The sequence below is a fragment of the Anomaloglossus baeobatrachus genome, chromosome 4 (genome assembly GCF_048569485.1).
Source record: "Anomaloglossus baeobatrachus isolate aAnoBae1 chromosome 4, aAnoBae1.hap1, whole genome shotgun sequence".
Lineage (NCBI taxonomy): Eukaryota > Metazoa > Chordata > Amphibia > Anura > Aromobatidae > Anomaloglossus > Anomaloglossus baeobatrachus.
Window position 1 is genome coordinate 656,306,301 of NC_134356.1, and position 26,854 is coordinate 656,333,154.

At 48.2% G+C, this 26,854-nt stretch overlaps 1 protein-coding gene across 1 annotated transcript in view; it reads left to right on the top strand.

Moving 5' to 3' along the window:
- The window catches only part of PDE4A (phosphodiesterase 4A), a 1,076,361-nt gene that overhangs the window by 599,181 nt on the left and 450,326 nt on the right, over positions 1 to 26,854 (top strand). The window lies entirely within an intron of this gene.

Sequence of the window (26,854 nt, forward strand, 5' to 3'; positions counted from 1 at the left end):
GGTGGTACGAAATGCCTGCAGGAACTCCTGGATGTTGGTAGTTACCGGATCCTCCTTCTCCCACAAGGGGTTCATCCAGGCCAGTGCCTCTCCTTCCAGATGGGACATCATGAAGGCGACCTTGGCTTGGTCAGATGCAAAAAGGTGCGGCAGCTGCGTGAAAATGGAGGGAGCACTGATTAATGAATCCCCTGCAGGTCTTGGGATCACCGGCGTACCGGGGTGGTGAGGCCAAACGGAGTTTGGAAGCATCCGAGGAGACTGCCACGGGAGCTGCGGTCGTGGGTTGTGCAGTGGGGACCCGAGATGCCACAGGCGTGGCTGCTGCTTGTAGTGCGTTCAGACGGGCATCCACAGAAGTCATGAAGTTCAGCATGCGGGTCTGGGTCTCGCGCTGTCGTGTGAGTTCCTGCTGCAGGGCCGCTAGTGCTTCGGCGGGATCCATGGCCTGTTCTAGCTGTAACGTCCGGGTGGTGGAACCTCTGGACCGTACACCGGTCTCCTCTGAGGAGGCAGCCAGGCAGGTCACCCCGCCAGAGGGTCTGGGTGCACGGCAGCCGAAGCACTATTGGTAGCCGGACAGTCCGTATGGGAGCAGGAAAGGTGGATGGAGTTCTGGACGGTGGTCCGGGTGACGAGGCTCAGAGTCCGAGGCCAGGTGGTAAGGTCAGGCGGGATCCGGGACTTGCTGAGCGATGGAACGGGTCACCAAGCGGAGCCAGGGACTGGAGCCTGGCGGAGCTGCAGAGATGGTGGAACATCCGCCGAAGTCACCGTCAGGGTATAGGGATGAGCGTGGTTCGGAGCGGCTGGCGTGGCAGGACAGGCTCTACGAGACAGGACAGGGTTAATGCAGGCAAGGTAAAAGGCAAAGCAATAGGGGACCTGAACACTAGCTTACTAAACACGTAGAACAGGCCCCGCCCACCAGGAAAGAGAACCCTTATATACCCTGTACCTTTCTATGCAATATCCTGTTTCTGGGTGCTGGCCCTTTAAGAAAGGGTCAATGACATCGCGCGCGCCCTAATGCGCATGCGCGAGGCCCGTGTGCCAGAAGCCAGTCCAGGAAGCGGTGAGGAGGAGGCAGGAGCGCCCGGCTGGGAGTCCCCCCTCGCAGAGGAGCGCCGGGAGCGGGGAGCTGGACGCGTGGAGGCTGCAGGCGGGGACGAGGAGGCTGGGACCGGAGTGGTGAGCAGGGGACGCCGCCGGGGAGCGGGAAGCGGGCCACGGGGACCGGAGAACGGGACAAGGGGACCGGGAAGCGTGACAAAAGGGGTGTTTCTCCCAGGATTTTCTAGTGGCGTGTATTATTACACTATGAGCCACGCCCTATTGGCAAAGATGTAAAAAGGCAATAAAGCAACAAAAATAAACTTTGCTATCGCTGTAACCATACTGATCTGAAGAATCATGTCAGCAGTTATTTTTTTTTACCATACAAACTAAACCCAAACAATGATGGAATATTTAAAACCAAGTTTACACCAATTTGAAAAAAAAGTTATATTTTTCAGTATATTATTTTGTAAAGTGAGCAAACTATAACTTGTCCAACAAACAAAAACAAAGTAAAAACCCTTCATATGAAGAAAAGAGAAAAAGAAAATTTTGGCTTTTGGAAGAGAAGGAGGAAAAACTAAAGCTCAAAAATAAAAAATGGCCACGGCAGGAGAGGGTTAAAGCTAGAGTATAAAATCTCAGGTCCGTACTGATGGATGGTGGGAGTAATATGCAGTGTAAACTAATGTTAGTAAGCTATTAACAGGGGAAAACTATTTTTCATCTTTGTTATCTTTTTAGTTTTGTATTGTTTATTATCTATTGTGAGGGGAAATTACATATTGAACGTGTACAAAGGTGATCCGGGAAGCTCGCGTCATTGGCGGCGTCACTGCCTCAGTTCTCAGCGCACAGGTATTTACATTCTGCAGGTTTCGCGTATTATATGGTTAATTCCAGAATTACCTACAGACGGCACCCAAAGCCGTATATCCCTGGGCTCCTATTATGAGCTTTGATAGCAGTCTCTGTGTTTACACGCCATGCGAAGCCTGAGAAGACGGGATGTGTTCTTCTCTCTTCTAAAAGGTTCCACATGTCAAATGTTGTGTAAAGCGAGGCAGTCATTTTTATTCAATTAATGAGATCCTCTGGGAATTTTCTTTCTACAATCGCAAGTAAACAGTCAAAATTTCAATGGCTTTGAATATTCTGAAATATCATCATTCGCGGAGTATTGTTTTATCTCATTGGGTATTTGTTTTTCATTGCTTCTCCATTTCTCACATTGACCACGATCTGAAGACCAAACAGCTTCCACAGTAAAGGGCGCTTTACACGCTGCGATATCGCTCAAGCGATGTCGTTCGGGTCACGGAATTTGTGACGCACATCCGGTCGCTTTTGCGATGTCTTTGCGTGTGACACCTATGAGCGATTTTGAATCGTCGCAAAAACGGTCAAACTCGCTCATCGGTGACATGCCCCCCTATTCTCGAATATCACTGCTGCTCAGTGTACGAAGTAGTTTGTCGCTCCTGCGGCAGCACACATCGCTATGTGTGACACCGCAGGAACGAGGAACCTCACCTTACCTGCGGCCGGCCGCAATGAGGAAGGAAGGAGGTGGGCGGGATGTTACGTCCCGCTCATCTCCGCCCCTCCGCTTCTATTGGGCGGCGGTTCAGTGACGCAGCTGTGACGTCGCTGTGACGCTGAACGAACCGCCCCCTTAGAAAGGAGGCAGTTCGCCGGTCACAGCGATGTCGCAGAGCAGATATGTGCGTGTGACGCTGCTGTAGTGATAATGTTCGCTACGGCTATACGCATGTACAAAGAAAGGAGGCGGTTCGCTGGCCACAGTGATGTCACTAGGAAGGTAAGTATGTGTGACGGGTGTTAGCAATGTTGTGTGCCACGGGCAGCGATTTGTCCGTGACGCACAACCGACGGTGGCAATTGCTTTCACCAGGGACATCGCTAGCGATGTCGTTGTGTGTAAAGTGGCCTTTAGAGCAGGCTTGTCAGGGTGTAAAATGTAATGATACAGCTCTGATCTCCTGGTCTAAGGGGTACTTCACACACAGCGAGATCGCTACTGAGATCGCTGCGGAGTCACGGATTTTGTGACGCAGCAGTGACCTCATTAGCGATCTCGCTGTGTGTGACACTGAGCAGCGATCTGGCCCTTGCTGTGAGATCGCTGCTCGTTACACACAGCCCTGGTTCATTTTTTTATTGTTGCTCTCCCACTGATAAGCACACATCGCTGTGTGTGACAGCGAGAGAGTAACAATCCTGAATGTGCAGGGAGCAGGAGCCGGCGTCTGACAGCCTGCGGTAAGCTGTAACCAAGGTAAACATCGGGTAACCAAGGTGGTTACCCGATATTTACCTTCGTTACCAGCCTCCGTAGCTCTCACTCTGCCAGTGCCGGCTCCTGCTCCCTGCACACGCTAAGCTAAGCGGTGTGCGCTGGTAACTAAGGTAAACATCGAGTAACCATACCCGATGTTTACCTTAGTTACCAGTGTCCACAGCTTCCAGACACCGGCTCCGTGCAAGCGCAGCGTCGCTTGCACGTCGCTGCTGGCTGGGGGCTGGTCACTGGTCGCTGGTGAGATCTGCCTGGTTGACAGCTCACCAGCGACCATGTAGCGACGCAGCAGCGATCCTGACCAGGTCAGATCGCTGGTGGGATCGCTGCTGCGTCGCTAAAGTGTGACGGTACCCTAAAGTCCTGCATGATTAGAAAATGCTGAGAGATTAGAGCACAGATCTATCATGTTTCAGATAAACTCCCTGTGACGGGAGGGGTATTAAATCTGCAGAGTGAAATAAAGCTTAGAGCAGGTTTCTCAGGGTGTGAAATGTAAGGATACAGCTCTGATCCCCTGGTCTAACCTCCTGCATGATTAGAGCATCTTTCAACTAAGGCAGCAAACCTGAGTTTAGTTTTGTCACATTTCAACCCTTTCTATAAGCTTTCTTCCTCTCACAGCATTGTCAGCTCTGCTGTACGGCCCCTCTCCAAACACGGCCTGTCCAAAGATGAATCACATATATGTCTGTAGTACTCAAGGTAACATAGAAACAAAATAGAAATAAAAACTAAAAATGATGTATTCTGCTCTGCAGCCACTATTACATTGTGTGTCCAGTTCAATAGGATAAATTTAGTGAAAGGTCCTCTAAAGACTAACCATCATTTTAGTTTTTATTGTGTAAATCAATAGTAGATATGAAAATAAACAAGTTTGTAAGATTTCTTATCTGGTAAAATGGCTTCTTCCTCCTTCTAGATTGTTGTTTCCTGCTAAAATCATGGCTAAAATCACTTGGTGATTTTAAATTCTATGGAAAGAGAAGCTAGAGACTGACAAAAGTATTCCACTGCAAGTTCTCCTGTAACGACAGTTACAATTCTCCATAGAACTTTATGAGCACCAAGTGTCATATAAGGATGAAAGATCAGTCCAATAGGAGAAAAAAGAAGATGTCTATAAAATATTGCACACATTATTTTTATAAGGATCTAAGCGACTGTGGTAAGGGCCAAATTCTGATGTGTACACATCTATGTCTCATAGACTGCTCACTGTATATGGCAGGTCTTGTGGAGTGTTCCCGGTATATTGCAGATCTTGTTTGGTATTCCCTGTATATGGGAGGTCTTGTGGGGTGTTCTCTATATATGATGGGTCTTGTGGGATGTTCCCGGTATATGGCAGCTCTTGTGGGGTCTTCCCGGTATATGGCAGCTCTTGTGGGGTCTTCCCGGTATATGGCAGCTCTTGTGGGGTCTTCCCGGTATATGGCAGCTCTTGTGGAGTCTTCCCGGTATATGGCAGGTCTTGTGGGGTGTCTCTAGTATACGGCAGGACTAGTGGGGTGCACTCTGTATATGGCAGGTCACGTGAGGTGTTCTCGATATATGGCAGGTTTTGTGGGGTGTTCCCGGTATACTGCAGATCTTGTAAGGTGCTCCTTGTATACAGCGGGTCTTGTGGGGTGTTCCTGGTATACGGCAGGTCGTTTTGGGTACCCTCTGTATATGGCAGGTCTTGCAGGATGTTCTCACTATATGGCAGATCTTGTGGGGTACTCCCTGTATACGGCGGGTCTTGTGGGGTGTTCCTGGTATACGGCAGGTCTTTTTGGGTACCCTCTGTATATGGCAGGTCTTGTGGGATGTCCTCAGTATATGGTAGGTCTTAGGTCTTATGGAGTGCTCTCTGTATATGGCAGGTCTTGCGGGATGTTCCTGATATATGAAACTAAACCAAAATTAATGAATTAGTAGGGATCATCAACCACCAACAAACCCAACTGAAAAATCCCGATAAAAGATATCTTTATTGCAGTCTTATTAACAACAGTCCAAATAGTGCACAAATAGCCATAAAAAGGGTTTTCCGTGAGAAAGGGACCTGTGTGCCAAAGTGTAGTTGATAAAGTAACAGCAGGAGTAGGGACTCAAAGGATGGTTAAATGAGGTCATGTCCCAAAAATATTGGAAGATGTACTTTCCCTATGTCCACTTCTTCCTACCTGTCAGTGCAGTGTAAACACCCTAATACTTGGTGCCCTCGCTTCACGTCGTTTGATACCCATAAGATATTTAGAACAAATACAGTTAACTGCCATAGATATGCATCTATAAAGATATAAAAAACTGTCCCATGCACTAGACTAGATGAACAGATCTCCATTGTGAGGCCACTTTTGACACCATCCATTGTGAGGTTGGAATTGATGAAATATCCCCTGATGAACCCCCAGACACCTGGGGAAAAACGTGTCAGGATGAGTGAAGCGTACCCAATATTTATAACTAGCATCTAGTCTTGTGGACTACTGGCCTCTCTGGGTCAGTGCTGCTTTGGTGGCACAAGGGTGTTTTTCTGTTTATAGTGGAAATCATAGGACAGGGCCAGGAAACACCAGCAGAGACCAACAAGACCCACTGACATAATGTTAGTCTGCTTAAGACGGATGGTTGTGACTCTAGGACTAATTGGTGTGCCATATATTACACATTTGCAGTACTTTTTATTTTTCAATGACAGCTTAATTTACTTAAAATTGGGCATGCAGGATCTTTATCTCCCTCGACATTCAATTGTCCAAGGCTCCCATGCACATTAGACTGACAGCCCATATACGTCCTTTATAATAGGAAAGATACTAGAGCTGTCAGGGTGGTGTCATAGTAACTGAAGCAGGGACCCTTAAACTGTCCCTTAGACTCGGGACCCTGTGCTGTCCCTTATCCCAGACATAGGCTTGATAGTAGCCAGGTCTGGACCACCAGCGTGACCCTAACTCTTGTCTGAAGCCTGATCTAACACCCCCTCTCCCCCACCATAGGATAGGGCCGGGAGTTGAATATCAAACCCCACAAATACCATAGACAGGGGAAGAACCAAAACACATGCACACTGCAATCGGACACAATGGAGAAACAATACAAACCCAGGAAGAAATAAAATACAGGGAGGAAATAAACTATCAACAAAGATCTTTCCACAACACAGAGTAAAGCACGCAACAGATCACCAGGCTCTGGATCACTACAATAGGAACCGGTATCGCTGAAGCAACGCTGAGCTATATTCGGCGAGGAGCAACCGGATCCAGTACCTTTATAAAGAGTGAAGGCGGCTGTGAGTGGTCAAAGCAGCCTGAGCTCCTAACAACAGTTCATAAAGGTAGCAGGGATTACCTCCTGCTCGACTGGAGCGCTGTGAAGCTAAAACAGCTGACACCGGAGTCAGGCTAAGCAATTAAGAGACCTCAGGTTGTATTTCAGACTCTGTGGTGTGAATAGAGTCCGACGCCACCTTGACACCCAGCGAGTGCAAAGCTGAACACCGCTAACAGGTGCTATGTGTTTAGTAATTGAGAGGGGGGGTTTTATTATTTCCCTTTTTTTTTATGCCTTTTCTGTCTCCAAATGGAGCCTTTCTCAGAGAGAACCAGAAATGGCAAGACACCGGGTGACAGCTGGACGGCAGGATGGGCGCGCAAACACACAGATGGATATTAATCTGAATGATCTGACTGATGCTTGTGTCCATTTTTGATATATACAGCATAAAATAAAAATGATATAAATGAAAGGCGCCTCCTACTGGTGGGGAAAAGATAGAACATACAGATGGGATGGTGTAAAACATTCCCAATATTACATCAATGGAGAACCCAAATTGACTGTTCCCAAGGGCTTCCTCTCCCGCTCTTATTTCTGGGTCCTGGCTGATTGGGTTAAATGATTTCTACCATAGCCGGCGCTCTGAGCCCCGGGGTCCAGGCTGCAGTTTAACTTTCTGTCTGTAGCTGTTGAACTGTAATTAGGTAACAGAAATACTAATTAGTGTTTAAATAATAGATGATGGTTCAGGAAATGACTTCTACGACACCCGCTGACTGAAGTTAACTCATTAGATCATTGATGGCCTCACTCCTTGATAGATGGTCTCCTCGTAGAGCTTGTAGCCTTGTCTTGCTTCTACTTAAGAAAATTCAATGTAATGATTAGTGTTACAGAAAATCGAGAACTTTTTCCAAGGAAACTTAAGCCCACCATGGTGTGGCCGATCATCCAACTGGCTACTGTCTTGGCCAACTCAAGAGCGCTCGCTCGGCTGATTACTCCTGTGTTCTCGAGGAGAGAGCCATGTCTGGTGGCGGCTTATCTCACAGAGAACTAAATGATCTCCAGTCCAAAATCAAAACTGACAATCAATTGTCTCGTGGCCCCATACACATTAGTGTCTGCCGAACCCATCAGCGGGTTTGGCTGACAGTCTAATTTGTATGGGTGCATTCTGACCCAAACACACTATGAAATACCAAATAACAAAGATCTGCACCCCAGAGCTGGCCAGTCTAAGGTACAATCACTTGCTGATATACTCCCTCAGTACTTGACAGGATAAAAGACGCTAAAGATTTTTGGCCAACAGTCAACATGTCACAATGTTACTTTGGATTAGCAAGGACTCCTATGCTGTGCCTTATGGTAGGGGACCTTAGGCTGTACCTTATCTCTGGTTTACTTCTAATGGTGGAGATGCCGGAGTCCCGTGCCTTTCTATACTCCTGAGAAGTACTAGAAAAGGAAAAGAGTTCCAGCGCCAGGAATGAGAAAATTAAAAATCCATTTTATTGTGCCAATGCATATTAAAATTCCAGCAGGTACAGCATATCAGTCGGATGGCAGCAGAACAACGCGTTTCGACGCCTCAGGTCTAGAACATGATTAAGACCTGAGGCGTCGAAACGCGTTGTTCTGCTGTCATCCGACTGATATGCTGTACCTGCTGGAATTTTAATATGCATTGGCACAATAAAATGGATTTTTAATTTTCTCATTCCTGGCGCTGGAACTCTTTTCCTTTTCTATTATTGATTGACTGCCAAGTCAAATCCGTGCGCAGGATCTGGAATACACCAGCAAGGCAGTACGGTGAGCTGGATTACCCCTTTTCCCTCTGCACCTGAGAAGTACTAATCTAATATCTTCCCTCCCCCCAAGGAAGGGTCAGAAGCAAGGTGGTAAATAGATAAAAACAGATAAGGAAAAAACAAAACTCTGACTCACTGCATACACACAGGAATAGATAAAGAGACACCCAGGATAAAAACAAGAGTAGGAGGGTAGCAACAACCGTACACAGCAACATGTATAACACCAAATATTCTGGATCACTACACTTCCCCATGCCAACTAAGATAAACTATAGCCGATATAGATGGAAGATTCCAGTCAGCATATATAGGAGGAGAGCTGATGTGATTGGCTCCCCCACAGCAGGTGATCAAAGGAGACTAACAAGCAGACTAGCAGAGATTAACTCCTGCTTGCCTGCCTCTGAATTAGCACTCAGCAGGACGATGCTCGAGTCTGCCCACATAGATCACAGACACTAGAGAAGTTATCAGGCGGAGTGTCAGAATGTGGTCTGAACAGAACCCGACACCACCATGACAGTCGGTGAAGTGTGTGAAAATCTCCGTGTGACACCACACTTGTATGTGACATAACATCTAATGACACATATATCTGCCTGATTTTTTTTTGCTTTTTTTTTGGGGGGGGGGGGGGGTGTTGACAAATGTTGCAATGAACATGATAATCAGGCACTTTTTCCACGAATACTTATACCCAAATATTGCCATTTAATAGTTTTATTGATGCCTTTATAATAAAGACATTTGCAAAGTGTTTAGAGGCAATGCACAATAGGGGAGAAAAAATATGCACATTTCTGCTGGTTCATGTGATCAGGACATTATCTATGGCTATTTCCATTTCAGGGTTTATTCATACCACCACATAGCGGCATTATTTTACAGTCCATGTTATGGCCGTATATCCCAGACTGACCTCAGAGGCAGATATGACATTGTTAGTTTGGGTTTGGAGACCCACAGTCTGGCCAGTAATTATAGTTGTAAGACGGACCATAAAATACCACCGCTATACTGTTGTGTCGATAAACCGTGACTTGTTTGCCAAGATTGCTATGATTGCAAATAAAAAGAAGCCGAGCGGGACCCCCCTCCGTGATGTTTTGGAAGTCATTAATTTCTTCAAGATGCTGTCATACAAGAATGCATCTGCTCCATGTTGAGGTCAGTCATTATGTAAAGTTCTCAGAAGGTCCTAAATAGTTTACCAAAGTGTGTATCTGGTAGTTAAAATCTGTCTTTCCTCCATTTTTACATCCTTCTTTGGCCTCTTTCGGAAGATAAGTCCAAGTCTCGTAATAATATTTATGTCTTTGCTCCTTATCCATTCTGCGCACAGCTCCTATCGGTACACATTATTATGGATGAGCCACGTGGGACACAACATTCACTTAGCATTCCCTCCGGATGTGCTCCCATTTTCTAGTTTTGTATTCTAATGCAAAGAGGTCAGGACTGAACCAGATGTTCTTTTTATTCCCTTCTAGCATTTGGTCCACTGGGAGGAAATTTTGCATTGTACGTCTTCCCAAGTCATTGCAATGTATAGTGCTTTAAAACGTATATTGTGCAGAAGATCCTATACCACGTCTTTCCAGATGGTGGAGGAGCCTTGGACGCAATCTTGGATTCTTATGGAGGAGTTATATCGTAAATATCTTGTATTTAGTAGAACTCAACCCCCTGAAGCTGAGTTGACGACAAATGGCCTCAGCCGTAGAGGTTAGAGAATGAAAGACAAAGTACTTAGCGGTATCTGAAAGTAATCTTCCTCTTCGGAGGGTGAGATGTCACTTGCTGGGAGGTATGATGTATCATTGGATGGTTATCATGCTCTTAACAAACCATTACATGTCTCATAAGATACTATAATGGAATCTACTTTTACTCATTGAAAGCTGAAACTATCTTGTAAAATTGTTTTCAATAGTAATGGTACATGTTGTGGGATAGCTTCACTGTTTGGTTTATGGAGGAGGAGGAGGAAGATGATGAGGCCCAGAAATAATAGTAAACACGAAAATGTCTGAGGGTACAATCACTGGTTGATGACATTGTACTCTTCAAGTGATGGAAAGGGTAAAGCAGGCCTTATTCTAAAGCTTTTGGATTCGAACAGTCTTGCACCCCTACAATCTATTCTAAACTCTGCTGCCTGACTAATTCACATGTCCCTCCGCTACTCCCCGACCTCTCCTCTCTGACAATCTCTTCACTGGCTTCCCATTGCTCAATGACTCCAATTCAAAACCCTAACCATGCCCTACAAAGCCATCCACAACCTCCTCCTTACATCTGTGACCTAGTCTCCTGGTACTTACCCACATGTAACCTTCAATCCTCACAAGATCTCCTTCTCTACTCTCCTCGCAGCTCCTCTTCCCACAATCGCATCCAAGATTTCTCTCATGCCTCCCCCATACTCTGGAATGCTCTGCCACAACACATTAGACTCTCACCTACCTTGACAAGCTTCAAAAGGAACCTGAAGACCCATCTCTTCCGACAAGCCTACAACCTGCCGTAACCCTCAGTCTGTTATAGCACCGCACGACCAGCTCCACCCTCACCTACTGTATCCTCACCCATCCCTTGTAGACTGTGAGCCCTCGCGGGCAGGGTCCTCTCTCCTCTTGTACCAGTCTGTGCCTTGTATTGTTTATGATTATTGTATTTGTCCCTATTATGTATACCCCTTTTCACGTGTAAAGCGCCATGGAATAAATAGCGCTATAATAATTAATAATTATTGTTATTATTATTATTATTGTTATTATTATTATTATTATTATTATAGTCCTATTTATACCACTTTCTCCCGACCAAAAATGGCATTTTGTGAGCAGTAAAAATGCCATATGATGGCAGATATTTTTCAAAAAGTTGATCTACCATGTTCAATTTTGTTATGTTTTTGCCGGTGTCACAGGTGTCAGACATTCATGTGGTTTCTGGCCATAAAAGGTCACAGTGTTTGGCTGCGCAGAATGCTCCCTGACCTTCTATTGTTCCATTCTGCTGTCAGTATTCATTGGTATAGGTAGCTTTCCTGCTGGATTCATCTATCTCCCTCTTAGACCCAGCAGGAGCTCGCCTTCCCCCCAGCTGCTGATCATCAGCAATATCTTGGTGCTTAAAGACCCCTTCCTTCCTGGGACTGGTGCTGGTGATATTTTTCAGTTCCTTCAAACCTAGGTTGCAAGCAGGTTGCTTGTACTCCTCTGTGGTATCGTTGCTGAAAACTGCTGAATTTCTACCTGAGTCATCTAATGATAAGTAGTTTAGCTTTTGCCCCATGTGTCTCCCTTGTGTCTTCTATAGTTGTTTAGAGTGGTTGACGAAGAGCTCATCCCATCCGTTCCCCATTTAGGGCCCAGCACTAGGGATACTAGGGTCAAGTATCCGGCTCGGCACATAGTTGCTGAACGTCTCCAGTGTAGTGAGGGACCCCAGGGGCCAGCAGTAGGTTCTGTCAGGGGGTCACCATCTTTCCTTTCCTTAGACACAAAGTTTCCCTTCCCTTTCGCTGTGTGCTTGGTACTTCCCCATACCTAGCGTGACAGCCGGGTGCTATAGTGAGTTTCTTACCGAATGAGAGATGTGCATTCCAGACCAGACCAGATCCAGAAGTCAGGCAGGCAAAAGCACTTGATTAGTTTGCATTCCCTCAGTGCTGGACAAGGTAAAGCTAACTAAATGTTAAACATTTTGGACCATGTTTGGTCCACCCTCAGCACCTATACCTGACACCCATGAACATGACAGATGAAGTCAACAGATGGAGCATCTGTCTCAAAATGTTTGTTTGCCTTGTTGGGGTTTTTTGCTTCGTTGTCGTGATTCTGTTATGTATCTGCTTCATCCTGTCCCGGCTTGGCTTCATGTCCTTCCCCTATAGTCGCTGCACTCTGCTGTTCTCCACGGCGGGTTTTACAAATGGCCCTGTGTTCTTCAATGGGATCATCTTCTTGGGCCTATACGTGTAAGGCTCACCAACACATACACCTGTGTCTTGGTATTAAAATTCTTAGTTTAAGGCTATGTGCGCACGTTGCTTATTTGCATGCAGTTACGCTGCGATCTGCACCGCAGCGTAACTGCATGCGTCCTGCGTCCCCAGCATAATCTATGAAGATTATGCAGCATACGTGCGCACGTGGCGTATTAGAGCGCAGCGCTTCGGCTGCTGCCCGAAGCGCGCGTTCTAAGAAGCGACATGTCACTTCTTTCCTGCGCTCTGCATGCAGCCCCTGCTCTGTCTATGGAAGGGGCTGCACTCAGAGAGCATGGAATCGGCTTTTTTTTTTTTCTGCAGCGATTTGAAGCGCACGTGTGCTGTTCAAATCGCTGCCGAAATTTCTGCAGGGCAGAACGCTACGTGCGCACATAGCCTAACTGTGCACCACTAGCTGCTCCATACCTGCTTTCCTGTGTCCTGTCTACTTGCAGCCTCCAGTACTTCAGGTTCTCGCTCCCTATATGATTTTCATCTGCTGTATCAAAGGCCGAGATCTGTGTGCTGGGCCTGGCTCATTTCTCCTATGGCCACCTTGAAGTAGTTCACACCAGGTTTCTTAGATGACCCAACGGACCAATCTGACATGATCACCCTAATGCCGGCGTCACACGCTACGATATATCGGGCGATATGTCGTTGGGCTCACGGATTCCGTGACGCACATCTGGCATCGTTAGACATATCGTAGTGTGTGACAGCTACGAATGACTGTGAACGAGCAAAAATGCTCACCTTATCGTTGCTCGTTGACACGTCATTCATTTTCATAATGTCGTTCCTCCTTCTGTGCGCCGGTTGTTCATTGCTCCCGAGGCAGCACACATCGCTGCGTGTGACACCCCGGGAACAACGAACATCTCCTTACCTGCGTCCCACCGGCTATGCGAAAGGAAGGAGGTGGGCGGGATGTTCGTTCTGCTCATCTACACCCCTCCTCTGCTATTGGACGGCCGCTGTGTGACGTCGCTGTGACGCTGCACGAACCGCCCCCTTAGAAAGGAGGCGGATCGCCGGCCACAGCGACGTCACAGGGAAAGCAAGTCCGTGTGATGGGTGTAAGCAATGTTGTGCGCCACAGGCAGCGATTTACCCGTGACGCACAACCAACGGGAGCGGGTAAGCTCGCTAGCGATATCGGTACTGATATCGCAGCGTGTAAAGCGGCCTTTAGTCTTTTAAGACTGACTTAGGGAGAGTTCAGATTTTTGGGTAATAAGTAGCATTGTCTACAGTTGCCTCAAGTTGGTTGGGAGATTTCATCAACTTCACTTGGTTGAGCTCCAGCCAGATTTATAATACATCAATTTTGTTACTCCTTACTTCCAATGCTACAGTCAGCATTATTTCCAAGCTCAAACCAACTTTCTAAGTGTTGTCCACACCAACCTTTCATCTTGCAAGTTACTGAATCCTTGCAATTGATATCAGTGCTGTTCACACTTGGCCTCTGCAATCAAGGTAACAATTCTCTTCAAGCGAATGCAGTTTGGTATTTCCTGGCAGGGTAATGATTAATAACATCAATGTAACCGAGAAGTAAAGGCAAACTGGAGACACGTTTGTAGAGATGTGTTACCTTGATTGCAGAGTACAGGTATGAACGTGACTGGGATCAGTTGCAAGGAGTTGGTAACTTGCAAACTGAAAGGTTGGCTTGGGAAACACTTAATACATTTTTTTCTCTATTACATTGATGATATTAAGCATTGCCCACACTAGAGATACCAGACTACATACCTGTGATTAACTGCTTGCCTTCTGAAAGATACTAGTTTCCTATATGGTTACTGCTCCCGTGTGTATCTGCACATCTGACTGTGGTTTAACTGAATTACGTGTTGTCTTTCAAGACCTGCTTCTCTGCGCCATTACCTCTGGTGCTTACTTTTCACCCAAACCTATGGCTTAGAGAATCTATTTCAAAACGTGAGCCGATTACAGCTACATCGCTGGGCTCTGTTACTCTACTAATTCACTAAGTCTTTGGCCTCCCTGTAACTCACTTTGCCCTCCGTTGCTGCAGCTCCCATCCAGCCTCTATATTGTTTGTTGGTTTGACTGGTTCTCCCTGCTGCATCAACATCATCAGTCTCCGCTGCAGTATATTTGCTCTTCCTACACTTCACCAGGTGGAATATACCAGGAACTTATGAACAAAGTACTGTCTCTTGAAAATAATTTCACCTATCTTTTATCAAAAAAGTTGGGGTTACTCAGTGCAAAGTAGACTCCCTCTCTATAAGAATGTCATGATTACTCTGGGATAGTGGGATACTGGGGCCCGTAAGCTGTATCTCTAGCTAGGAGGCCCTATGCTATCCCTATTCTCAGGGATACCCCTAATGGTGGGAATGCTTGAGTCTCCTTTTTGGCCATTCTCCTGACCAGTCTTGATCTGTTTCCCTCTCCCCGAGGGAGCTACAGGACAGGAGTGTAATGAAACACAGATATAGACAGACAATGGAGAAACCAAAATGGTGTCACACAGTGTGCACACACATATGTACAGACAATAAAAAAATTTAGGCGAAACACAAGAGAAGGAAGGAAGCTACGAAACAACAGGGGAAAACATCACAACTGCACAATTTTTTTACCAGAAAATCTGGGACATCACAGACCAACATAAAATCTATAGCTGGCATGGGTAGAATATTTCATCCAGCTTAAATAGGGGAGGAAATGTGATTGGCCTTCCCACCACATGTGATCAAAGGAACTTAACAAGCAGACTACCCGAGATTAACTCTTGCTAGTCTGCCTATGATTCAGCACATAGCAGGTCGATGCCCGAGTCTGCCTGTGTTGATTCCTGAAACCAGAGAAACCAGAGTGTCAGAATCTGCAATGTGAACAGCGTCCAACGCCACCATGACAGTCGGCGAAGTTTGTGCCAAACCCCGTGTGACAAAGGACTTATTACTGATCGTCAGTCAGTGCCATCACTGGAAGGTCCTACAACGGGTTATAATGACCGACCTGTGACCTGAAGGTCAACGCTCATCTTCATCGATCCATCATTTTTATATGTTGGGTTTATATATTTTTTTTCTTCAAGTTTTCTAAAAAAATATAATCAGAAATAGCAATAAGGAATCTCTGAGCTCATCAGCTCCACTTCTTCCAATCATTTATTACTTAGGTCCCTCTCATTAGAGGACAGTGTCATTCTTAGAAGACTCACTTATCGGGAGGCAGTGTCATTTATTAGATGCCAGACGCGTATTAAGAAAGCATATCACACGGCCATCTATCTATCCCAATTTGTAGATACTATATTAAGCCCGCACAGGTCTCTGTACCCCGAGGCTACCAATATTACCTCTCCGCTTCTATATTAAGACTCCAGCACACAATTTCAATCCCCGTATTAGGCTGTTTATATCAGCCGAGGACGCAAACAAGGATATTAACTGCTTTGTGTCTGTATTCGTGACAGTGTCTTGAGCTGACGAGTCAGATCTTCCTTAATTACTGCTATTTTCACGGATCTGGCCTCAATCTGGTCGTGATGTCTCTCCAGTGGGATCAAATAATATTTATCTGGAGTTTGGAAGGAGACGCTGGATATAAAGCAGCTTATTTTCAGCTGTCAGATGTGTACGGAGCTTAGGATATCGCTCCAGACTCATGAAGGCTGATATATCTATGTACCGAGCACAGAATTATAGATCATCCAGGTCTTCAATAGTGTCCAAAAAAAAAAAAAAAAGAGTGCGATCATCCAGGAACAACTTACGTTAATGGTGAAATGGTGGACCTAGTCCATCCGTGAATCTCCCACAAATACACAGAGGAAATTGGATATTCCAGGCCCTTTTATGTGTATACAAGACATGTGAACTGAGAACATTCGATTTCATAGAAATCAACTTCTAATACTGAGGATTGAAGGATATGAAGCTTCTGCTGTGTTTGGCAACCTTTACAAAGCCTATTCTCAGAGAAAATGACATTTTACAGGAACTGTTCAGTTACAGGGATCCTATCGGCATGTATTCACATACGGAATGTCACAATGACTTTGGGATAGCGGGGAATCGGGGCTCCTAAGCTGTCCCTTAAGTTAGGGTTCGTATGCTATCTGTATTCTCAACGATACTCCTGATGGTGGAGATGCCTGAGTCTCCTTCCTGGCCCTGCTCCTGACCAGTCCTGATCTAATCCCCCCTCCCCCAGGGAGGGACAGGACAGGAGTGAGTTGAAAAGACAGACAAGGGAAAAACCAAAACTCTGTCACACAGCATGCATACACAGGAAAGACAATAAGAGATTCAGGAGGAAAACAAGACCAGGAAGGAAGCTACAAAATAACAGGGGTAAACTCCACAACAAAACCAAAGAATGGGGGGAACCAAAACTCTGTTACTGTCACACAGCATGCATACACAGGATAAGGAAAGAGGAAACTTCAGCTCACCTGTTGCCTGGGCTGTTGAATCCAGCGGGTGCATGGAATCCACCGGTGGGTCCCAGCCGGTTATGCAAAGGTAGAAAATAGAAGAAAGGATCCAGCACAAATTCTTCTTATAATAAAAACATCATAACCTTTATTTCAAGCGTTTAAAAAAAGTATTGTGAAGACCAAAAGGTGTATTGGCAAATGGAGAAAAACTTGATACACAGGATAAGACAATAAGAGATTCAGGAGGAAAACAAGAGCAGGAAGGAAGCTACAAAATAACAGGGGTAAACTCCACAACCAAACCAAAGACAGGGGAAAACCAAAACTCTGTGACACAGCACGCACGCACAAAATTAAAGACAATAAGTGACTGGGGAGGAAAAACAAGAGCAGGAAGGAAGCTACAAATTAACAGGGGTAAACTCCACAACCGTAAAAAGCACAACTAAGCAAAACTTTCAACAGAAAGAGTCTGCTACACCACAACTTACAGACCAACATAGAATAAACTATACCAGGCATGGGTAGAAGGTTTCAACCAGCATAAATAGGAAGGGAACAGATGTGATAGGTCTCTGCACAACATGTGATTAAAGGAGCAAGCAGACTAACAGAGATTAACTTTTGCTAGCCTGCCTAGCAGGTCGATACCGAAGGTTGCCTGTGTTGATCCCAGACACCAGAGAAACCATCAGGCGGAGTGTCAGAATCTGTGATCTGAACAGAGCCCAATGCCACCATGACAGTCGGCGAAGTTTATGTAAAACTCCGTGTGACATGGAAGAAGGGAAATGTCTTTATAGGCTCTTTTACCTCCATAAAAAATGATGCCTTTTGTGTAGCGATCCAACATGCTAATTATGAGATGTCTAGTTTAAATGCCATATGTAAATTAGACTGAAAGTGCACTGAGGGCGTGGCAATGCAGTCTAAGGGCGGCTTTGCACGTTGCAACATCGCACGTGCGATGTCGGTGGGGTCAAATCGAAAGTGACGCCGGATGTGCATCGTAGTGTGTAAATCCTAGATGACACGATTAACGAGCACAAAAGCGTCGTTATCGTATCATCGGTGCAGGCTCCGACTTTTTCAAAATTACGCTGCCGCGACAGGTACGATGTTGTTCCTCGTTCCTGCAGCAGCACACATCGCTGTGTATGTAGCCTCAGGAGTGCGGAACATCACCTTATCTGCCGCCGGCGGCTGTACGGAAGGAAGAAGGTGGGCGGGATGTTTACATCCCGCTCATCTCCGCCCCTCCGCTTTGATTGGCCGCCTGCCGTGTGACGTCGCTCTGAAGTTGTACGACCCGCCCCCTTAGGAAGGAGGCGGATCGCCGGCCAGAGCGACGTCGCAGGGCAGGTGAGTGCATGTGAATAATAATAATGTTCGCTACGCCAGAAATCACAAGATATCGCTGCTGTGACGGGGGCGGGGACTATCGGCTTGCAATGTCGCAACGTGCAAAGCCCGCCTAAGTGTGTTGATACGCCCCCAATGCACATCCAGCCTGATTTGACTATGGCTATGATGCTAGATTTCTCATGACTGGAACATTGGCTTTCTATCAAAAATAGAATCATTTATATGGCGGGACAAGAGTCTATAGAACCGTACCACTACAGCCATAACTAAACAATGTGGTGATGAAGTGTTTTTTTGTTGATTTTTTTTTTTATTGATACTATGTCATAGATCTGGATCAGTGGTGTGTGCAGAATTTTGCAAATGCAAGTTGACGACAACCTTGAACATGTATATACGGTATAAAATAAATTCTTGCAAAACCACATGAACATAGAGTATATGCAAAAAACCACATATATGCTGTACAAACATATACACTTATCTGCACACAGTACATACACATTGTGACGCACATACAGTATACATTCAAAGAAGCATACATGGCACAAATAACATATACATTGTAACACACACTGTATCTGTAAACACGTAGATGCATAAACATGGAATCTTCTCATCGCTGTCAGTGTCTGTGCCCCAACGACTGTCTACGCTCACGACTTCCCTGAGCGCATCATGCTCTGTCACATGGTGTCTGATTCAAGACTCGCCAAGTGTCAGGACTACATCTGATGCTGTTCACACAGCAGAGTCAGACACTTCACATGATGCTGCTTTTGAGTTGCACAGACAGGCTCGGGCAACGACCAACTGTGCTCTTGCTAGTAATCAGCTTGCAGTAGTTATTTTCTGCTAGCCTGTGGATTACTGATTGAGTCACATGTTGCAGGAGACCTATCACAGTTGCCTCCTCTCTTTTTAAGAAGGTAGAGTCTGTTCTCCCATGCCGATGATAGCTTTATGTGATCCCGGTCATTGTGGTTTGTGATCTTGTTGCTGGTGAACTTCTATGTTCTGTTTGTAGTGTTGTGGAAATACTCTTCTTGTCTGTTTATTTCCCCCCTTCCTGTAGTTTCCTCCTGATCACGTATTGTTTATACTCTGTGAGTTTGTGTTTTGGTTTTCCCCCTGTCTTTTTATTTGTGTGGGATTAATCACTCCTGTCTGGACCCTCTAATGGGTGGAGGGAGAGGGCTAGTAGACCAAGGTTGTTCAGGAGCTAGAGTTAAGGCGGCGTTACACGGTACGATATATCTAACGATATGTCGTCGGGGTCACGTCGTTAGTGACGCACATCCAGCATCGTTAGAGATGTTGTACCGTGTTACACCTCCGAACGACTGTGAACGAGCAAAAATACTCACCTTATCGTTGCTCGTTGACACGTCGTTCATTTTCAGAAAGTCGGTCACATTCCTGGATGCAGGTTGTTAGTCGTTCCTGAGGCAGCACACATCGCTCCGTGTGACACCCCGGGAACGACGACACAGCTTACCTGCATCCTGCCGTCAATACGGAAGGAAGGAGGTGGGCGGGATGTTACGTCCCGATCATCTCCTCCCCTCCGCTTCGATTGGGCGGCCGCTGTGTGACATCGCTGTGACGCCGAACGTCCCTTCCCCTTCAGGAAGATGATGTTCACCACCCACAGCGAGGTTGTTCGGGAGGTAAATACGTGTGACAGGGGTTAAACGACTTTGTGCGCCACGGGCAACAAATTTCCTGTAACGCACAAACTATGGGAGCGGGTGCGATCGCACGATAAATCGACGCGTGTAAAGCAGCCTTAAGGAAGGCGGTCCAAACATCATCACCTTGAGACGTACCTTTGGGATCAGTATCAGCTAGGGTTCCTCTACCCTGAGGACCAATTTAGGCCCCATTGTCCCTAGTGATGCCGTCACACCCTGTGACAACCTCAAGGTTCCTTGACTGGTTCCTGATACCGCGCCAAGTCTTTATTCCTCAAACTCTTCAACAGAACTCATTCTCCTCAGGATTATCTCTCTAGCCAATCCACTGGCCATCTGTCACTCCTTCCCTATCTTATCTCATATCTAATCCAACTCTGCTCTTGCCCGACCACTATGAGGCACCGGCTACCTCGTCCCGACTCTTCTGCATCAGGAACCCGTACTTCACTAGCAGAGGAAGTCATTTTATCAAATACATTAACAACATACTTGGTAGCTAAAACACATTATCTTAATAACACAAACAAATAGCATAAAACAGTAGGGGGGCGACCACCTCCTACACACACACACACATATATATACACGTACAAACATATACCATATTTTTTGGTTTATAAGACGCACCAGATTATAAGACGCACCCCAACTTTAGAGAAAGAAAAGGTAAAAAAAAAAGGAGGGCCTGTCTTACAATCCGGTAGTGTCCTACCAAGGGGGCGGCAGCGTTCGTGCAGCGGGGTCACAGGAGGCAGGGGCGGTGGTGGACTAAGGCGATGCTGCGGGCGAAGCGGCAGGCGTCGCAGATGCTCGCTGGTCACTGTGGGTGCTGTGAGGTAGGCAATATCCTGGATGATGCTGAAGGCACTGAGGCTGCGAGTGCTGATGCTGGCTCTGTGCTCTGTGAAGATGTCGGAGGTGCGAGCTTCAAACAAATGGCTCCTGGAATGTGCGCAGATTGTGCTATCAGCTCATTGACAAGCAAAGATCTCATCTGCGCATGCGTGTGTGCAAATGAGGTCTTGAGCCAAGAGTTCCATCTGCGCACACGCCAACTCCGGGCTCTATTATTTGAAGCCCTCCCCACCAACATCTTCACAGACCACACAGCCAGCCTCAGTGCTCGCACCCTCAGCACCCGCAGCATTACCCCTGCCTCCTGCTACCCCTTTCCACCACCTCCTCGTAAGCTTCATTCAGATTATAAAATGCACCCCTCATTTTCCTCCCAAATTTTTGGGAGAAAAAGTGCGTCTTATAATCCGGAAAATATGGTACATACTATCTGTTACGAGGGGGACCCGGGGAAGCGTGCCAAGATGGGAAATGGACAGCTTCCGCCGGTCAAGGTCCACTGTGCGGTGTAAGGGACAGCTGCTATGGTCAGGAAAGAGTGAGCGGGTTGCTACTAGTGATCGTCTGGAACGTCACAGACGATCTATGTACACCGGTCCGCCCTAACCCGTGAGGGTTGTATGGCTCGGGGCTTCTCGTACGGTGTACCTGTTGCACGGGGACGCACAGAGGTGCCTACGCACGTGTTCCAGCGGGAGTCACAGGATATGGCACGAGGGTAGCACAGAGGTGCCCACGCACGTGTGCTTTCAATAACCAGGTGAGTCCGGTGGAGACTCGAGGAGCTCACCTGGGACAGGAACACGGCCTGTTGAAGGAGATACTGCCGGAGCAGCAAGGCAGGGGCAAGACCTGCAAACCAGGTGCTGCCTGAGCAGCAAGGGCAAAGCCCACGAAAAACAATGACGTCTGTACAGTGGCGTGGCAGCACGCTGCCAGACATCCAAACATAGAAGGACGGTCGCGCACCGCCATGATGGCAGGGGGAGCCTTCAAGGAGGTGTAGCTCCACCCAAGGGCGGGCGCGAGACGGGCGTGACTCAATCAGGGTTCGTGACGTCCTGGCCCAGCCAGTCAGGATTCAGCACATCACCAGCCTCGTCATGGGGCCGTGTGATATCAGTGAGCGAATCAGAAGACGTCACGTGGAGCACATGCCCATCCTCCTGCCTCTGGGTCATAAAGGCGTGATCCCCGGTTTCACAATGTGCAGAGACATGGGAAGTCCTGCTGCTTCCCTGAGCATCTATTCCTTGCACACTGCGCAACTTCCCAGAGCCTCCATGATGCCGAGCAGGAGAGCTCGTGGCAGGCAAGGGATGGGAGACCGCTCCACTCCCTGCAAGGGGAGAACCACTAGGTGTCACCCTTCTGCTGCGTCTCTGAGAAGGCAACTCCTGCAGTCTCCCAGACCCTTGGTGCCGCTGAGCAGTAGGGCTCGTGGCCGACAAGGAATGGGGGACCACCTCATTCCTTGCAACAAGAGAGCCACGATGTGTAACATTACCCCCCCGTCTAGGGCCCCCCCCTCGCCTGCGCCTGAAGGCCGCCACCAAACCTGGGGCGCGGACATGCTCCTCCAATTCCCAGGACCTATGCTCCGGGCCACGATCAACCCACTCCACGAGGAAGTACCTCCTGCCCTGTACAATTTTTGTTCTTACTAGCTTCGCTACTTCAGGGTCGTCGGATGAGAAGCCAACCTGGGACAGCAGAGACCCCGAGGTTTTAGGTCGTACGGGTTTCAGGAGAGATGCATGAAAAGTATTAGAAATAGCCCAGCGCGGAGGGAGCTGGAGTCGATATGTTACCGGGGTTACCTGCTCTATTACTGTAAACGGGCCAAGGTACCTAGGAGCAAACTCGGCTGTCTGTACCGGAAGGTTAATATGTTTAGAAGACAGCCACACTAGGTCACCAGGTGCGAAAGATGGCACAGGATATGGAAGACCCGCAGGCCTCCGCCTGAACGGTATATTATACGCACACGACGTACGGACTCCCATATTCTTCTGTACATCCTGAGCTACCGCCGGCCCCCAATAATGCCTGACCGCAGGGTCTCTGGTCCTGTCGACCCTGAAGTGACCCCTGCTTTTGGAAGCACGATCCCATGACAGCACATCATTCCGTGGGTCAGGGGGAATGAGGGTCTTACCAGGTGGCACCTGGTCTAGGGAAACGGAAGTGACCCTCCTCACGCTGACCGGAGATGGAACAAGACACTGTGTTTCTTCCGATGGTTTCGAACATCGGGTGTCTACATGTCCCCTCTGCCCACAGGTAAAGCAATCGACCGACGGCCGAGAACCTGTGGTAGAGGAGACCACTGTGGAGATTTCCATGGGCTCCACAGAATCGTCAATAGAGCTGGCTGGGAGACCGGTCTGGTGGAGAAGGGAAGTCAGAGGCTCTGTAGACCAGGAAGACGTGGGTGCCGAAGAGACCTCGAGCCTCCGCTCCGCGTGGCGGATGTCTATGCGAGAGGCAAGCCGAATCAAGGCCTCTAAGGTGGTCGGCACGTCACGCGTGGCCAGCGCGTCTTTGACGAACCCTGCCAGACCCTCCCAGAACACAGGGACCAGGACTTTATCTGGCCAGTCCAGCTCTGCGGCGAGTGTCCTGAATTGTACTGCAAAGTCCCCGACTGAAGTGGACCTTTGCCGAAGGCGTAGGAGCCGCAGCGCGGAGTCGTGGGTGACTTGAGGCCCGAGGAACACCTTTCTCATGGCCTCAAGATAAACTGGAAGGTGATTCACCACCCGATCTCCGCGCTCCCACAACGGCGTGGACCACTTTAGTGCTTTCCCTGTGAGCAGGGACTGGACGAAGGCTACCTTCGCCTTTTCAGTAGCGTAATCAGTCGCGGACAACTCCAAGTAGGTGGTAACCTGGTTTATGAAACCACGGCACTCAGAGCTGTCCCCGCTGAAGCGCTCTGGGAGCGCAAGGCGAGGCGACCTTCCGCACAATTCCACCGCCTGAGTAGCCGCCTGGGTGGCGACTGTTGCTAGAGCAGCCTTATTGGGGGAAGACCGCTCCACTGCTGCCAATCGTGACTCCAACTGCTGCACATAACGCAGCAACTGCTGCTGCTCTTCCGCCATAGCCAGACCTTTGGCGCGACCGTAATGTTACGAGGGGGACCCGGGGAAGCGTGCCAAGATGGGAAATGGACAGCTTCCGCCGGTCAAGGTCCACTGTGCGGTGTAAGGGACCGCTGCTATGGTCAGGAAAGAGTGAGCGGGTTGCTACTAGTGATCGTCTGGAACGTCACAGACGATCTATGTACACCGGTCCGCCCTAACCCGTGAGGGTTGTATGGCTCGGGGCTTCTCGTACGGTGTACCTGTTGCACGGGGACGCACAGAGGTGCCTACGCACGTGTGCCAGCAGGAGTCACAGGATATGGCACGAGGGTAGCACAGAGGTGCCCACGCACGTGTGCTTTCAATAACCAGGTGAGTCCGGTGGAGACTCGAGGAGCTCACCTGGGACAGGAACACGGCCTGTTGAAGGAGATACTGCCGGAGCAGCAAGGCAGGGGCAAGACCTGCAAACCAGGTGCTGCCTGAGCAGCAAGGGCAAAGCCCACGAAAAACAATGACGTCTGTACAGTGGCGTGGCAGCACGCTGCCAGACATCCAAACATAGAAGGACGGTCGCGCACCGCCATGATGGCAGGGGGAGCCTTCAAGGAGGTGTAGCTCCACCCAAGGGCGGGCGCGAGACGGGCGTGACTCAATCAGGGTTCGTGACGTCCTGGCCCAGCCAGTCAGGATTCAGCACATCACCAGCCTCGTCATGGGGCCGTGTGATATCAGTGAGCGAATCAGAAGACGTCACGTGGAGCACATGCCCATCCTCCTGCCTCTGGGTCATAAAGGCGGGATCCCCGGTTTCACAATGTGCAGAGACATGGGAAGTCCTGCTGCTTCCCTGAGCATCTATTCCTTGCACACTGCGCAACTTCCCAGAGCCTCCATGATGCCGAGCAGGAGAGCTCGTGGCATGCAAGGGATGGGAGACCGCTCCATTCCCTGCAAGGGGAGAACCACTAGGTGTCACCCTTCTGCTGCGTCTCTGAGAAGGCAACTCCTGCAGTCTCCCAGACCCTTGGTGCTGCTGAGCAGTAGGGCTCGTGGCTGACAAGGAATGGGGGACCACCTCATTCCTTGCAACAAGAGAGCCACAATGTGTAACAACTATCTATACACATTACGATGAATTATCCCTCCTCTTCTGTCCTACTGAACTAAGGTCATCAAATTATGGCCATGTAAACTCAATAGAATATCTTACAAACATACATGTGCTCTGTAGTTTCCTCCAGCGGATGAGGATATGGATCTGAGTTTTTGCTAAACCCAATCCTGTCTACGTATTCACAGGTCCTTGCTGTGATTGTGCAGCTTATAATGGCCAAGCCTCGGCCGGCTCCTTTGTGATGAAACCACGTTCCGGTTGGGATAAGGCTCGGGATCAGATGAAATGCGATTATGACTCTGACCACTATTTTCCCAACATAAACCTGATCCGAGTAAATTCCTTACAGCGGCGGATCAAGTTCACCAATCATTGCTAAACGGATAAGTCATTTAACTAGAGGGGGAAGCTCGTATTGATTCCTGGATATAATCGTGACCTGGTCCTTCAAGAACTTCTTTTTCCATTGGAAAGTCATCCTCATTGTATTGGCTGCATTTACCACCATGCACTCTCTATATGTCTTCAGAATCCCATTTCTCCTATATATGAATATCTCCTATATGTCTCGAGGATCTTAGCTAAAGGCCGCTTTACACGCTGCGATATCGGTACCGATATCGCTAGCGTGCGTTCCCACCCCCATCGGTTGTGCGACACGGGCAAATCGCTGCCCGTGTCGCACAACATCGCCCAGACCCGTCACACTACTTACCTGCCTAGCGACGTCGCTGTGACTGGCGAACCGCCTCCTTTCTAAGGGGGCAGTTCGTTCAGCGTCACAGTGACGTCACAGCAGCGTCACTGAACTGCCGCCCAATAGAAGCGGAGGGACGGAGATGAGCGGGACGTAACATCCCGCCCACCTCCTTCCTTCCGCATTGTGGCCGGGAGGCAGGTAAGGAGAGGTTCCTCGTTCCTGAGGTGTCACACGTACTGATGTGTGCTGCTGCAGGAACGAGGAACAACTTCGTTACTGCTGCAGTAACGATATTTGAGAATGGACCCCATGTCACCAATGAGCGATTGTGCACGTTTTTGCGACGATGCGAAATCGCTCATAGGTGTCACACACAACGGCATCGCTAATGCAGCCGGATGGGAGTCACAAATTCCGTGACCCCATCGACTTCGCATTAGCGATGTCGTAGCGTGTAAAGCCCGCTTAAATGTCCTACCACCATGCACTTACTATATGTCTCCGGGATCCCTTATCTCCTACCACCATGCACCCACTATATGTCTCCAGGATCCCTTGTCTCCTGCCACCATGCACCTACTAGATGTCTCCGGGATCCCTTATCTCCTACCACCATGCACCCACTATATGTCTCCGGGATCCCTTGTCTCCTACCACCATGCACCCACTATATGTCTCCAGGATCCCTTGTCTCCTGCCACCATGCACCTACTAGATGTCTCCGGGATCCCTTATCTCCTACCACCATGCACCCACTATATGTCTCCGGGATCCCTTGTCTCCTACCACCATGCACCCACTATATGTCTCCAGGATCCCTTGTCTCCTGCCACCATGCACCTACTAGATGTCTTCGGAATCCCTTGTCTCCTACCACCATGCACCCAGTATATGTCTCCGGGATCCCTTGTCTCCTACCACCGTGCACCTACTATATGTGTCCGGGATCTCTCGTCTCCTGCCACCATGCACCCACTATATGTCTCCGGGATCCCTTGTCTCCTGCCACCATGCACCTACAATATGTCTCCGGGATCCCTTGTCTCCTGCCACCATGCACCTACAATATGTCTCCGGGATCCCTTGTCTCTTGCCACCATGCACCTACTATATGTCTCCGGGATCCCTTG